Below are 16,569 nucleotides of genomic sequence, written 5' to 3'. Positions count from 1 at the left end.
ACACTTCAAGTGCAATTTAACTGCATCATTTATCAGCAAGCCTTGTGTAGTAGGATTCTTCAATAGGAAAGTGTGATGTGTATTGTTGTGTCCAGCATTAATTACATCAGGCATCCTGGCCTGGTCATTGTCAGTTTCAAATTTTTCTCTCAGATATAGATGCAGAATATGGAGATCTATTGTAGCATACAGAAGTCAGGTGGTTTAGCAAAAGCAAAGTCGTCAAAATAATGTTCAGTCAAGAAGTACCTGAATGGATTTTTTTATTTGACTTTCTTACCTAATATTGCAGAGATTCTTAACACACTGAATCTAATTAAGGCCACAAAGAGTGGCTGTCGTTGTTCCCTACATTTCTCATGCAACTTTCTGAGGGAAAATACCATGTAAGTGGTGGATCATGCGGTGCCCAAGCACTTAGCATTCGGTCAGAGAGTTTGACAGGCCACTTGCCTACCACCTTTCCACTGAGGCAAGTCCCAAAACCTCAGCAGTGTGCAGTGTAAGCCCTTTGAACAAGTCTGACCTTAAAAGAACACTTTACTTTTACCCAGTACTTTGCAAGTACAATTTATTTATTTGTTTGTTTATTTATTTGATTTATACCCCGCCCATCCGGTCTATATGACCACAATAATAATAAATGTTTTATTACGGTCATTGACCAGCAAAAGTAAGGAACATTATTTAAATTAGGAGACATAAAATCAATCTAAAAACACTAAAAACATCTATATACGTATATATAAAACTACATTCATACATCTTACTGAATATCTCCTGCCCCCCTATCATAGACCTTACCTATGGGCTATTGCAGCTTGCATAGAATGACAGAATTGTTACAGTGGTGCCTCGCATAGCGAGGTTAATCCATTCCGGATTAACCTTCGCTATGCTGAAGCATCGTTGAACGGGGCAGGGAATTCCATTGGAACGCATTAAACATGGTTTAATGTGTTCCAAATGGGCCGAATACTCACCGTTCAACGATGCTTCTTAATGGCCGGCAGCCATTTTCGCGCCCTCCCCTCGCTTAACGAGGGCGCGAAAACGCTGCGCGCGGCCATTTTGGGCCATTTCTGGGCTTCCGGCGGCCATTTTGGCCGCCTAACAGCTGATCATCAGGCTTCGTTTTGCGAAGATCGGTAAGCGAAACGCTTACCGGTCTTCGCAAAGCGAATTTTGCCCTATTAAAAAAACGTTGAGCGATCGCATTAGCGATCCCAAAAAAGGGATCGCTATGCGATTTCGTCGTTGTACGGTGTGCTCGTTAATCGAGGCACCACTGTACTTTGAAGCTCATAGAGCCTGTGTGATCATTATACTTTGCAAGTACAGACACATGGGCTTTGTGATTCCTTAGCACGCAAAACAGCTTAGTTAGGGAGGGCTCTTAAAGACAGCTAGTTTGCGGCCTTCTCCACTCCCTGGATTTAGCCAGGCCCCGCTGTTCAAGAGACAAACCATTTTGTAATAATTTGTATAATTATTTTGTATTAGAAAAATAGAGTTTCATAGAATCAGTTTATATTGCTCAAGCTTTAACATAAATAACATATGCAAAGATCATTACAGTTAAATAAAATAACTAATCCCCATTAAAATAATAAACAGTACTAAGCTGGGCTAAGGTGGGGTAGCCCCACCTCCTTCTTTCTCTTTACTTACATTCTTTCTCCTTCAAGCCACATACTCAAACCATAAAGTTATTTTTCTCTCCCATCATCATGGAATCGAACGTCTCCCAAATAACCCATCGTCCATTTTCTACATTTCTTAGACCTCCTTCTTCTTGACCCTTCATGGCTGTTAACCAATTAGCTTCAAGGGGCTGTAACGTCTTCCTCTGCCCTCAATTTCCATGAAGATCCAGGTGTTTTATCTCTTCTCCAATTAGCTCAGAATGTTGAGTCTTTCATGGGCTCCTTGGTCCGACCTTCAGCTTTATCTCGAACCATGCCGTACTGATCTTCAGAAAAAAACTTCTCATAGCACTTAGAAAAAAAAAATTCCAATGTCTCTCAAATCATCTTCACACAGAACCTGTCTGACTCCATCCTACATTTCTTTGACTATATATCCCACACTGCTTCAACTTTATGACAGATCTATTAGCTTGAAATCCACACTGTGATTCTGTATAGATTCTATCTACAAGCACCTGGAGTCTCTTCAGCACAACACAGGCAAACAGCTTCCCTACAACGCTGAGAAGAGAGTTGCCTGTCTCCCTTTTTCTTGTACAACGTGACAATGTTTGCATCCTTCATGTCCTGTGGTACTCATGTCCTTCCCTCCAGCAAAAACAAAAGATTTCGTACAGCTCAGTGGTGATGATCTCTTTACAGCACTTCAGCAGGGATGTTATCCTTCCCAGGTGCCTTGCTGGAGGCGAGAGAATCCAAGGCCACTTTTATTTCTGCTAAAGATGGTTCGCTGTCCAACTTTTCCAAGACAGGCAGGCACTCGATGTTATTTAGTGCCTTTTCAGTTACTGCATTCTCTCTGGAATATAGCTCAGAGCAGTGCTGCACCCAGCGGTCCATCTGCTGTGCTCGGTCCTGGATGATCACGCCTGTAGCAGACTTCAAGGGAGCAGTTTTCTTCTGTATTGGACCTAAAGCCTGCTTGATACTGTCATACATTCGATGTTACCTGTGTCTGCTGCTAACTGTATCTGAGAGCAGAGCTGAAGCCAATAATTGTTGGAACATCTCCTGGGAGCCTGTTGGACTTTGCTACAAGCAAGTCGAAGAACCTGCAAGTTGTACTTAATAGAACAGGCTTTGTATGATGCTAGAGCTCTCCTTGTTTCCTCGATGGCTGGCATCAACTCCTCCGAATGGGCTTCGAACTGCCGTCTTTTTGGTCTTCTTGCCAAACGAGGATAAGGCAGTGTTATAAACAATGTTCTTGAAATGTTCCCATTGTTCAGGTGCATTTGCATCAGCCAGGCCTAGAAGGGTTTCCTCAAGCACTTGGGCAAATTCCTCCACTTTTCTTTGATTGCGAGTCTTGCTGATGTCAATACGTGGTCTTCCTTCCTTTTTTGTGTGATACAATCTCTTTGTTCACAGTTTTACTCTACTACAAACCAGGGAGTGATCAGTATTGCAGTCAGCACTCTGATAACTATGATCGTAATACTAGGAAGGCTAGAACGCCTAGTGAGGATCAAATCGAGCTGATGCTAGTGCTTCGATCTTGGATGTCTCCAGGAAACTCTGTGTTGAAGCTTCGTATTAAAGAACTTGTTGCTGACACAAAGACCACAGTAACAGCAAAACTCCAGAAAGCGTTGGCCATTTTTGTTCATCTTCCCAATGGCAAAACGGCCTAGACCAGTGGTTCTTAACCTTGGGTTACTCAAGTGTTTTTGGACTGCAACTCCCAGAAGCCTTCAGCACCAGCTGTGCTGGCTGGGGTTTCTGGGAGTTGCAGTTCAAAAACACCTGAGTAACCCAAGGTTAAGAACCACTGGCCTAGGCAGGTGGGCCAAGAATTGTGATCAGCACCAACTCTAGTGTTAAAGTCTCCAAGAATGAACAGCGGTTCTCTCTCTGGGATTTTTTTAATAGTAGCTGCCAGATCATCATAGAATTTGTCTTTGGCTTCTGTTGTAGACAATAGTGTTGGTGCATATGCACTAATGAGAGTGACCAATCCCGCTGATGAATGGAGCTGCAGAGACAGGATTCTTTCAGTCCCCACAGTAGGTGGAACAATGGATCTCAGCAGAGTATTTCTGACCACAAAGCCAACATCATATCCCCTGGTTTCATTCAATGGTTTTCCCTGCCACAAGAACGAGAATTTTTTTCTTTGACAGATCCCATGTTTGGCAATCTTGTCTCTTGCAGAGCAACAATGTCCATCTGCAGCCTACTCAGTTCCATATCGATGATAGCTCTCTTGCGCACATCATCTATTTCTTGCAGGTCATCAGAAAAGCCAGGGGTCATTGTCCAAACATTCCAGGTGCCCAACTTTAGGGCAGAAGTTTTCTTATTATTGTTGCATGGTGCAGGGTTATTAATCTGCTTGTTGGCTTTCACCCTAAACCCTCCACACTCCATGAGATTAACAGCCCGTGGCTAGGTAGTGCCTTACTGCCTGGGGACTGCCCAGCTTAGGGCGGGCAGTAGCTATCTAGTGAGATGCAATTACCTCTCCCACCATCGGAAGTAGCCCCTGGCGTCGTGCTCTATGCCAACCAAGCAAAGACTTATAATTGGTAACTGCTACTTCCCGTGTTATTTCGACGATGTATGAGAAGCTGGAGTGTCCTCTCCAGAGCATGAAACCTGGGTAAAATAATATGGAGGATAGGCTGTTACCCAAGCAGCAAGTCCCCCCTCTCCACGTCACTGAAATAGTCCAATGGAAAGGCAAGAGCCAATACAACTGGTTCTAGTGATGTTGCAGGAGTTGCCAGAATGACACGAACTGCCTTCGGGACTCTGGTTCCGGATTTTGCCTCGAGGTTAAACCCTGAAGCCTTTTCCATCAGTGAATATAGCCACAAGGCAGTGGAGGTTTGAAATCAGAGTTCTCCTTCTCCTAGATGGGCTGCCTTCCAAGGCTGATGAGCCTCACCTACCTGGCCTGCTCCCTAATAGTGCATTTAATAAAACACACTATTTAATAACTATCTATTAGTGTGTTTAACTATCTAATAGTGTGTTTAATAAAAGTAACGAATCATACTTTATTAAATATGGATATTAAAATTAAATATGATTATAGTAAGGTAAAGATGCCCCTTGACCATATTTGTCCAGTCGTGTTCGACTCTAGGGGGCGGTGCTCATCCCCATTTCCAAGCCATAGAACCAGCATTTGTCCAAAGACAATCTTTCGTGGTCATATGGCCAGTGCGACTTAGACATGTAACGCTGTTACCTTCCCACTGAGGCGGTACCTATTTATCTACTCACATTTGCATGCTTTCGAACCGCTAGGTTGGCGGGAGCTGGGACAAGCCACGGGAGCTTACTCCATCACGTGGATTTGATCTTACAGCTGAAGATCTACAGACCTTACAGCACAGAGGCTTCTGCGGTTTAACCCGCAGCACCACCACGTCCCTCTATAATATATGATTATAGAGAAGTTAAAATATAGATGACAGATTCAAGTATTTTTCAGCAAAAGAATGTAACAGATAAATCAGAAAAAGTAATGGAAGTGTTGCATTGATAGAGAATGGTGCAACAAATGTATGGTTTGGGATACAATTAAAGTTATTATTAGAGGAATTAGTATTAGAGAATCATATAGTTTAAAAAGATGGAGAGAAAAGCACATGAAAAGTCTGAAGAAGAAATAAGATTGTTGGAGGCAAATACATAATGGATAGATAGTTAAAAATATTAGAAATGGAAGCAAAAAAGAAAGAGTTGGAGAAAACTGAAATGGAGAAAATTCAGGGGAATTTAATATAATTGAAAGAGATTTTAAAAAAAATAGTAATAAGAACTCAAGAATGTTGGCAAGAGCCATACTGATTAAGAAAGCTAAGAGTTTAATTGGAATAGTTAAATATGAAGTGGGTAAGAATTGTAATTTAATAAAACAAAAATTGCACGTTTTTTAGCATTTTTCCAGAAATTATATACTAGGAACAAGCTTTATTTTGAGTAGAGTTAAAAAATATATTGAGAAAATATTGGGGAATAGATTCCCAAGATGTGGATAAAGATTTGATGGACCAAAATATTAATAAATTAAAAGCAGGAAAGACTCCATGAATAGATGGCGTGGAACCAGAGTATCATAATTGTTTTTAGAAAAATGTTGGTACCTAAATTAATGTTTATTTTTAATAAAATAATGGAAGGGATTGTATTATCTTGGAAACATTTGTTAATTTATATTAGTTTCAACGGTGAATAAGGATTCAAATGATTCTGGAACTTATAGACCTACGTTCCTAATAAATCAAAACCCTAAGACACTTACAATAATATTAGCAAAGAAAATATGTTTATTACTGAATATATTTGTAAAAACACCTTTTTTAAAATATGCTTTTAATTTGGAATAAGTATAGAAAAATACTCATTCCATCAATTTCTCCTTTACATCCAATGGTAGAGTTAAAAAATTTCCAGGAAATTGGAAGTAAAATATGGATAACTTATTATAAAAGAAAAAGTGAGGAATAAACAACTAATTAAGAGATTATTGTGAACAGAAAGAATATACAGTAATGGTTTAATCTTATTCACTTAGAGCAGTGGACGGAATATTGGATAAAAGGAAATGATAAATTTAGGGATCTCATGAGATTGGAAGAAATAGTATTACAGAAGGAAAATATAGCTGAAAGATGAATGAAAAGGATAATAAGTTAAATGTATAAAGTATTAATACAAACTGACGACCGCCAAGACTTCCTTAAAATATTATGGGAACGTGATTTGGAAGACAAAATAAATACTGAGGTTTGGAATAATATATGACAGGGGTCCCCAATCCCCAGTCCATGGGCTTCCCAGGACTGGGCTGTGGATATGGATCTCCACTCCCCACACGCATGAACGCTCAGTGGGCATGTCACGCTTATGGGGGGTGTCAGGCTTGCAAGGGGTGTCGCTCTTGCAGATGGGCATGTCATGCTTATGGAGGGGTGTCACATGGATGTGGGGGGGGGGCGTGTTGCCAAAACCACGCTGATCACCATAATCATCCAATCTCCTGAAAAGGACAAAAAGCTGATTCCACAGCTATACTCAACTATCCCACAAACTGCACCAGAGCACAGACAGAGTTCTGACTCCTGTCCTCTGAAGATGCCCATGGCCACAGAGACTGATGAAACGTTAGAAAGAAAAACTCTCAAGAACACGGCCAAACAGCCCAAAAAACCTACAACAACCATTTTACTTTTATATTTGTTTCAAGCAGACTGATTGCAAAAGTCGTATCCTGATATAATAAAGTACAAATACTAATACAATACAATACTAATACTGTACTAATACTTGAAAGTCTTGTCATCAGTTCATTTATATGCCAGAGTAATAAGGATTTGTCAATTACTAAGGCATTGTGATTTAATTCATTGGTTCTACTTTAAAACAACATTGAAAATGACCTCGTGCTACATGTTCCAACCACATCAATTTACAAATGAGAATGCATTTCAGAACTTGAGTGGGTGGCTGAGTACAGAAAATGTGGGTTGTAGAAAGTAAGCAGCTATAATATAATGATTTATTTATTTAATTTATTTAAAATATTTTTACCCTGCCTTTCTCCTTAAGGATCCAAGGTGGCTTACATAATTAAGAGACAATATTGAAAGCTGAAAGCATAAGTATACAAGTACTAAAAAGATCAGACAAATATTGGAAGACAATAAAAGAAAGCAACACCAAAAAGGCACTGAAAGCAGTAAGGCACAACAATCCATTAAAAAAAAACCCCACACCCAGGCAGGCAGTCATTAAGGGTAAGCTTGCCTGAAGAGAAAGGTCTTTGCCTGCTTGCTGAACGACAACAAGGATCGGGTCAACCTGGCCTCCTGTGGAAGGGAGTTCGAAGTCTGGGAGTAGCAACAGAAAAGGTCCTCTCCCATGTCCCCATTGACACACCTGTGAAGGTAGTAGGCTAGAGAGAAAAGCCTCTCCTGGTGATCTTAACTGACAATGAACTGGAAATATTCACGAGCCTGGAAGGTTTATGCACTTCCCTCAAGTGACTTCCCTTCCAGAGCACCAGTTGTGGGTAGCGCCTCTTGCAACTGACCTGGCTTCTCCTCCTTGACCAGAGTTGCCAAGCACGAGTGCCTTGGCAGGAAGGCCTACAGACATTAAATTGTGCTGCTGCAAGTTGAACTGGACTGAAGGTGAGTAAATAATTATGCCAGAAATAACTCTGGGAGTGCTGTGTAACCTACCCCAAGTGATTGTTTGCATTTCCCCATTTGCACGAAGGTTTCTTTTTCCCTTTAGATCTAGAAACACACAAATACTAGTAGAGATCTAGATAAAAACGGCATTAGAGTACTGTATCTCCAAAAGGGCACAGAATGGGTTGGGCATCAATCTGTGTACCCTAATTTGCTCATAGACTAGGAACACAGTGTAAACTGCTAAGTACCTTTTATTTTCTTTTGGTAGAACATATTTATATTTATAGAAAACGGTCAAAGTTTCAAAGTGTGTGTGTGTGTGGTCAACATACATGTTACTTTATAAGTCACAAGGATGTTCTACAAATCCCTAACAAGTGTGTGAACAGAAATCCCAAACTGTTAAAATCTAGGAGAGAGGGAAAGAGAGAGAGAGAGAAGTGGGAGGGAGGGAGGAAGAAGGTGAATAAAAGAATAAAACAAATGAAAGATAGACGAGAGATGGGGAAGGAAGGGAAAAAAAGAAATTAAAAACTAGGCAAGAAGGAAAATAGCAAGGATGAAGGGTGGAAGTGGAAGGGAAGTAGGGAACAAATAAAGGAACACCAGGCAAATAAGAGAAGGAAAGAAGAAGGGGAAAAGGGGCAAGAAAGAGAAGAGATTGAGGTATGCGGGGAGAAGAAAGAAAAGAAAAGAAAAACAAGAGAAAGGAAGGAGCGGAAAGAAAGAAGGCAAGCAAACGGGCAAGAAAGAGAGAGGAAGAAAGCCGTGAAAGAAAAGAGGAAGAGAACAGAAGGGAGGCAGGCAAACAAACAACCCCCCCCGCGACCCCCGCGACAGAGTGAAGCCTCCCTCCCTTGGTCCCTCCCTCGCCACCTTCGCGCGGCCGCCCCGTCGGGGAGGATGATGATCTCAGCCAGCATGTGACGCCCGAGCTCTGCCCGCTTTGCGCTAGGCACCTGACAGCCGCAGGAGGAGCGGGACGAGGCGGAGCAGCGAGCAGCCCCGGAGTCGCGGCCGCGGCGGTGCCGGCACGTCCCGAGGCTGGCCGGAGGAGAGGCGGGCGGCAGCGCCCCGTCCCTGGGCCTCGGCGTCATGTGCCCCTGCTCCCGGCCGGGTCGCCCCCGGGCCCCCTGCTTGTGTGGCGGCGGCGGCGGCGGCGGCAGTCCAGGCAGGGCGCGCGTGGCCGGGGCGCACCTCACCGCGGCGCGCCTCAAGGCCATCGGCGATGAGCTGCAGGCGCGAACCGGGCGGCAGGCGGGGGGGAGCCGCTGCCCGTCGGCCGGCACCGGCCTGGCCACTTCCCTGGCGCTGCTGGCCGCCTTGGCCTGGCTGAGCCGCCGCGGGAGCGTGTAGAGCAGCCGGAGGGAGGGCGCCTCTGCGAGCGCCGAGCGGCCAAGTAACCACACCGGCGGCAGGTGAGCCGGGAGCGAAGGGGCCCGAAAGGTCTGCCCAGGGGAAGGGAGGACCTGGACGCCCCCTTCGCGGGGCATCAGCTGGTTCCATCCCGGTTCCCTCGGACCACCCCCCCCCCCAGGTTTTGTGCCTATGAGGGCAGAAGGGGCCCTGGAAGCCAATGCACCCCTGACGGAATCAGCCAGGAAATGGGTGGCAGTCGCTAGATTTCTTCTATGGGCTTTCCTATTTAATTCATGTCCGTATTGCTGAGTATACTTTGATTTATTTGTAGCCAATTGAATCTGTTATCTGCTAATTTGACGTTAATATTTTAATTTCATTTACTGCTGTTTGAACTGTGGTGCTGGAGAAGAGCTTTGCAGATACCCTGGACCGCCAGGAAGATGAATAAGTGGGTCCCAGAGCAAACCAAGCCTGAACGGTGGCTGGAGGCAAAAATGTAGAAACTGAGGCCGTCCTACTTTGGGCACAAGATGAGAAGGCAGGATTCTCAGGAAAAGACAACAGCCTTGAGAAAGGTGGAAGGCAGCAGGAAAAGAGGAGGGCCAAATACGAGATGGATCGACTCCCTCAAGGAGCCCATAGCCTCGAGTTTGCAAGAGCTGGACAAGAGTTGAGGACAGGACATTTTGGAGGTCACTCGTTCTTAACAGTTCCCATAAGTGTGTGTGGGAGACTTGACAGCACACAACAACAACAACAACCTGCTGTTACATGCTGTCAGGTTACTTCTGAGTTGTGTGATGACCATGTGGTTTTCTTTTATTTCTGAGTTATGGTGACACTAATAAGGTTTTAGAGATATACTGTATATGGAATGCTTACTGAATGTTTTATATTATCAACCCCATCCCAGTGAGTTTCCATGACCAAGCAGAGATTTGAACTCGTGTCTCCTGTAGTTTAACATTCTATCCAGTGTGCCACATCAGCTACCTTTTAATTTACTTACTATCTTACGTATGGAAATACATTTAATCCTATTTTAATATTATTCCTTTCTATTTCTAATCATATCAGTTTTTAAAATTATGCTGTAAAGTGGCTTGGATTCTAGTAGGTAGGAAAAGACTGCATTTAAAACAAAACAAAACAAAACAAATTTTACGATTTTTTTAAAAAATGAAGTCAAAGTCGCTGGCTTTTATGGTACATTCATATTCATACTCATTTTACCTGAGGGTAAGACTTGACTTGCAGACAATCCTATGTGATCTCTTTCTTTCTTTCTTTCTTTCTTTCTTTCTTTCTTTCTTTCTTTCTTTCTTTCTTCGTTCATTCGTTCGATTTATATCCCGCCCATCTGGTATATTCTACCACTCTGGGTGGCTTACAGAATATCAAAACAATTAAAAATAAACTTCACAGTGTATTCAACCAGCATAGGCTTTATCTGTCTGATACTGAGGGACATAAGGCTTCTAAGGGCTACTAATGTCAGTATACTAGCTCTAGTATCAAAGGTAGCATCCTCAACCTGAATAATTTAATTCAAATTACACAAAAGGAGATTCTGAGTAAATGATGGTAAGAATTTTCAGGCAGCAACAGTTGTTTGACAGGGAAATGGATTGCCTGAGAAGGCAGTGAACTTTCCTTCAGTGGATAATTTTCAGTAGTGGTTGGACAACCATATGGCAACAATGGTTTTGTTGTGGATTTCCTGCACTGGCAGAGGGTTGCTGTATATGTCTCTTGGGATTCCAGCTCTTCATGATTCTACGAATAGCAATTGGGGGAGCTAGCAGGAGGTGCTGTCTCACATTCTGCTCATGGAATTCCAAGAGCTGTCTAGTTTTGCACTGTGGGGACAAAATGCAGGGCTACATAGGCCCTTGCTCTGATCCACAATGTATCTTCTTATGAGTGATTTTGTGCATTTTAAGGCGAGTTGAAGTAATGAGCCTTCTCTTGAGCCTTGAGTCTAAAATTGCGTACTGTAAATTCTCTACTGCTGACCTACATTTGAACTGTGGTGTTCTTTAAAGGCTTCAGTCCTGTACACAACTATGTGAGAGTTGTTCCCACTAAGCAGAGTGTGATTTGCCTCGGAGTAAATGTGTACTCTGATTCCCATTGTGGTACAGTAGACAATTGTGTGACAGACTAGGATTCTGGAGAACAGGGTTCAAATACTGTACTGACTTGGCCATGGAAACTGACTTGGGGAACAGAATTGGTAAAACCACTCATTATAATATCTCACTTACTTTGAAACCCCTATTAGAGTTGCTATAAGTTGGTTCTGACTTGATTGCACAGAACATACACACGCATGTGTACGTATAGCTTTGGAAGGTAGATTGATCTCATGTGCAATTGAGTAGAAAGAAGCTACCTCTCTTTGCTAGAAGAGTAAGGTAAAGATAGTGCCGGCTCCAGTTTTTATGATGTTCTTAGCTTGAGGTCCCCCATCTCACTAAAAATGATATTGCTGATTTGAAGGATTGGTTGCAAAAAGAAACTTTCCATTGCTTTGCCACTAAGGGATTAGGAAGAATATGGGGAATGTATGGCCATGTGGTGTAGTGTGTATCAAGCTGGGTTGGAATTTGAGGAATACAGATTCAAGTTACCCCTGTGCAGTGAAATTCCTTGGCCTTGGGCCAGTCATACCTTTTGATACTAAGATACCATAAGGAGTTGTGAAGATAAAGTGGTGGTGAGGAGGAGAACCATATAACCTGGCTGGAGAGCATTAGAAGAAAGTCAGGATAGCCATGTAAAATTAAATAAATGAACTCCCATGTTGCTTAGCCAGCATAATCCACAAGGAGGGATGATGGGAGCTGCACTCCTGCAGCATCCAGAAACATTCCCCACCCACAGCTTATAATATTCTGAGACAATCTTCTATTTCCCACTAGACTGGGCCAGCTCTGAAGGCAGTAAAATCTTGGGTTAAGGCTAAATTTGCAGCACCATGGAGAGTTCCAGCTCACTTTTTGCTCCATCAAGTTCAGCCCCAACTGAATGAACCCTCTTGTGTCTCTCAGCCTTGATCTACACCTGTTAGATATATCTTCTTTCTTGGAGAGATACGAGTTAAAGAGGGGAGCATTCTGACTCATTTCTGTTAGTTTTCTCCAGGCTATTTGCATAAATGAGGGACAGGGAGGGTGGGACTCCAGGCATTTGTATTTTTGGGGCTTGCAAGAATAGATATTGTGGGTTCTGAGAATGTTTTAGTGAGTCTCATGGCAAATAGTCTTGGGTAGATCTTGGAAGGGTTAACTCCTATAGCTTCCAAAATCCCCAAGTCCATGATTATCAGGAAATACAAGGGGAATAAAAGGAAATGCTTTAAAATGCACTCAAAATAACTAGAAAATTTTACTCATTCTGCTAATAAACTTTGTTCCTGTTTTGTTATATTAGTTTTTAAATGTAGCTCTCTTAACGACCTTCTTACAGAAGAAAGTAACTTATTGCAGCTGTGTTGTGACATGTTATGGCCAAACTCTGATTTTCCCCCATAACAGAGCTGTTAAAAATTGGCATTGGCCCATTCTGCAAAAGAGAAGTGACTTGTGTTGCTGGGCTAGTGTGTCATAAGTCTGAGTTTTGAAAAGAGAAAACATTTAATAGATGTCAGTATATAAGTATACAATCTTACATCACCTTGAAAGGTCTGGCCAGACTGACTTGATCTAGCCTGGCGCTCAGTGTTGGTCATATTTTGCTCAATCAGCCAAGATGTGGTGCTCCTTGTTAAATTAAAACCATGCCCCTCTCTGCCAGCACCACTGGCAGCTTGGTCCCTTGCCATAGGTTCTGTCAGTTATTTCCACTGTCATCAGCTGCTGGGCTGACAACAGCACTGCTCTGTCAAAATTTTCAGAAGAGTTAACTATCTGCATTTGAAACTGAACTAATAAGTCTTTGGAGGCATCTCATGATAGGAAGCACAGAAGTCCAAAAGATGGCTAAGGCTGAAGACATTGTTCTAGCAATGGGACTTGGCCAGTTCACTCAGCAGTGAGCCTTATTATAACATGGAAAATAACCAAGTACAGTACATAGAAAAATAGAGGGATTATTTTTTATCACTGTGCTAGAACGAAAACATTCAATAAACTGGGTCAGAATGAGAAAGAGTCCTTTTTCCTCTCTCTCAAGTTCCCAGATCACTTTAATATATTAAATCCATCCATGTGAATTTCATTTACATTTTGCCACAAGAAAGAAAAATTAATACCTCTTTCCCTCTAACAGCAAACTTAAGTGTGTATAATTCTGGAAGTGAAATGGGGCAGTGCAAAAACAAGGAACTGATTTGTATGTGCTCAGGTTATTTCTTAGGTAGGCCAAAATATGTACATTAGGAAGACCCAAACTAATGGGCCTAAAATACTAAGGTGTCTGTTGTGTTGGTATGGGTGGGGAGGAAAATGGAAGACAAAAAAAAAAATGAGATCAGCTTATTCACTTATCTTATTGCATATGATAAATACAAAATTAGCTGTAAATACCTTCAGGAGACTGAGGTTCAAACTGCCACTCTTACATAGAAATGATGTGGCAATGGTAAAGCTATTTTTTAAATATCTCTCACACTTTGAGAACACACTTAGGCGTGCCATAAGTCAGATGTGATTTGATGGCACACAGTAACAACAATGTAATGAGTCATTCATTTCACTGCATTCCCAGTGTGGTGTAGGGGGCTGCATGATGGATTAGGATTCTAGAGAACAGGGTTTCCACTTGGCCATGGAAACCTCATTGGGGGAGTTGAACGGGTAAAACCACTCCTTAAGTATCTGATTTGCCTTGAACGCTCCATTAGGGTCACTATAAATCAGTTCTGACTTGATGGCACAGAACACACACAATGTTAATGAGTTATTTTTAAAAATAATGTTTTAAACTCTGCATTAATCTGTAGGGCACAACTCTCCTTCAGCCTCATTTCTTGTTCTCCTCTGCCTTCTTTCAAAAGCCCACTGCAGATGATCATCTCAAACCTCTGCAGGGGGCTTTTGATACATGCTAGGAGATAAAAAAGGAGAGAGGGACCAAAAGAGAAAAGATGAAAGTGGCAGAAAAGAGAAAGTAAGAAAAGTGGTGGCCTTGCCTACTGAAGTGGCTTCAGTTCTCTCCACTATACATGGACCTCATAAGATTACATCAAAGAAATGCAGCCCCTGATATCAAAAAGGTTATCTGTTCTTGCCGTATCATATCATCTCCAATATCTTTAGGAAGCCAAATTATTGCTAGGGTCTTAAGGTAGGGTACTGCCATTGTATCTGAATTTAATTGCAAATGCATTGCCATTTTAAGGAATTTTTCCGTCCACATATCTAATCTCTCTCCCCTTTCTCTAATTTTTCTAGAATGAAGAGAGATCTGCTTGCTTGGGAAGTTTCTGTGTTCCTGCAGGATTGCTGCCCTTGAGTCACAGATGCCAAGAGCAAGGTGGAAGGGAAAAGAGACGGCTGAGAGAGATTTCCGAGTAGCGGATGAAGAGGGGGGGGATGCCGTCTGTAGTCTAGCAGTGAAATCAGCATGCACATGAACAAATTTTTGTACAGAAAACTGTTAACTGCTTTGTGTGCAAACATGGGGCTATCCATGCATGGCTTGTATAAGCAGAGGTCTGAGTGGCGTGTGAATCACTGGGCTAGTGGCCTTTGTTCCTCATAGCCACTTCAGCTGTAGGATGTGGTTGCCCATTGTCAGTGCCATCCAGTGTTTGGTGTGACCAGAAGCCATTCTGGCTGCTGCCGTGCACCTTCCAAGTCATGGGCAAACAGTTTTAGTATCCCTGTGGAGAAGAAATTTGTGCGGATGTATATCTTTATATAAATTTCTTTACAGATGGGTGCAGTGTACATATGTGTTTCTAAAGGCTTAGAGGAGAGGACAAACAGAAGGCTTTTCAGCAACATTTAGTTTTTTCTGGTGCTATAACTAAGACTTACCTGGAAGAGGAAGCTAACTCTGTAGTGCTGTGTTTGTTGCCGTATTTTGTTACAACAAAGCAAAAACAGTTTTAAAATGTGAGACCAGGTGATGTGTATTTTGGTCATTCATATTTCTAGGAAAGGAGGCAGGTTTCTCTTGCTGTGATTTCAAACTTTTTATTAAGAAAAACTAGCTTTTGTGGGATCACCACTAAATTCCTGTCAATACTTGCATCATTATTCTTTGTATCTCTACCTAACTAATTCTATTTGGAGGAATACAGGTTCTCTGTTCATAGAATATACTACATTCCCCAGATTACTGCTAAATACTTTTACCCACAGGTCCTGTATCTCCCCTGCACTGTAGGCCTTACCTGTTCTCCCCACTAATCTTCTTCCACCTGCTGCATGTTTACAGCTCTATTTAAATCTTTCTGCTCCCCCTGCCCGTTTTTTTTCCTTTTTCTATTTTTCTTGGATATTTGACTTAATAGAACTTAATTTACTGTTCAACAGCTTAAAGAATTCTTTCTAGATCCCATTTCCAACAATACTATGCTTTTCTTACATTTCTCTTCCTTCTTATGCTTTTCATATTTTTACTTTTCTTCCGGGCCTTCCTTTCCCTCTTTAAGGCCATTTTGTTGACTTGGCAAAGTATGAGTTATTGAGTTTTTCTTGCTTGCCATCATAGCCTGAGCAACACTTTCGCTTAGTCCTTTTGTCCAGATCTCCTCTCTTGAACTTTCTAATTCTCAACCAATGTTGTTAACAATCATTTCTTAAAAGGATGTTTGGCAGGTGCTAACTCCACGGACATCATAAGAATCCTCACTTCAAACATTTCCTCTGTTTGGGTACATATTGATTCAAAATTTGGGATTTGCACATTAGAAGCATTATATGCAAGGTCAAAAATCTGTTTCTGTATAAGCTCTACTGTCAGTTCTGGTTTTTCCGGTTACTGAGCTTCATTAACCTTTGACCATTCTTTATAGTGAATGTGTATTCTGCGAAAGCCAGCTCTTAAGGCAGGTCTAGAATATGTTGATAACTTGGGCTCTTGCGCAGTCTCTTTATAGTTCACTATGTACAGGTCCATCCTGTGCTGACTTGCACAATTCACTGATGCTCTCCTTTACCTGCTTAAAATATGAGGGAGCTTAATTTGCTTCATCTGTGTCTCAAGGAGGTCTGTGTAAGCTCCAGATCTTTATGTTTTTTTTCTGGTGAACACCATGCCTCCAGCTCATTAGGTTTTACTCTTCCACTTTCTCTTGGTCCACCTCACACAGCTTGACTCATTAAAACAAAATTTGAGAAACTTAGTGGGTAAGACAGAAATAAAAATAGCTCAGTTGTTTCCATGAAATTGTC

At 42.0% G+C, this 16,569-nt stretch overlaps 1 long non-coding RNA gene across 1 annotated transcript; it reads left to right on the top strand.

The window, feature by feature from the left end:
* Nucleotides 1-9,492: 9,492 nt before the first annotated feature.
* LOC144584748 (uncharacterized) lies at nucleotides 9,493-15,153 on the top strand. The gene is made up of 2 exons (XR_013539180.1): nucleotides 9,493-9,915; nucleotides 14,620-15,153. It is a non-coding gene; the product is annotated as an uncharacterized LOC144584748 (long non-coding RNA).
* The last annotated feature ends 1,416 nt before the right edge of the window (nucleotides 15,154-16,569 follow it).

Source organism: Pogona vitticeps, chromosome 14 (assembly GCF_051106095.1).
Source record: "Pogona vitticeps strain Pit_001003342236 chromosome 14, PviZW2.1, whole genome shotgun sequence".
NCBI classification, from domain to species: Eukaryota; Metazoa; Chordata; class Lepidosauria; order Squamata; family Agamidae; genus Pogona; species Pogona vitticeps.
Note: the sequence above shows the minus strand (reverse complement) of the source record. Positions and strands in the feature narration are given on the sequence as shown.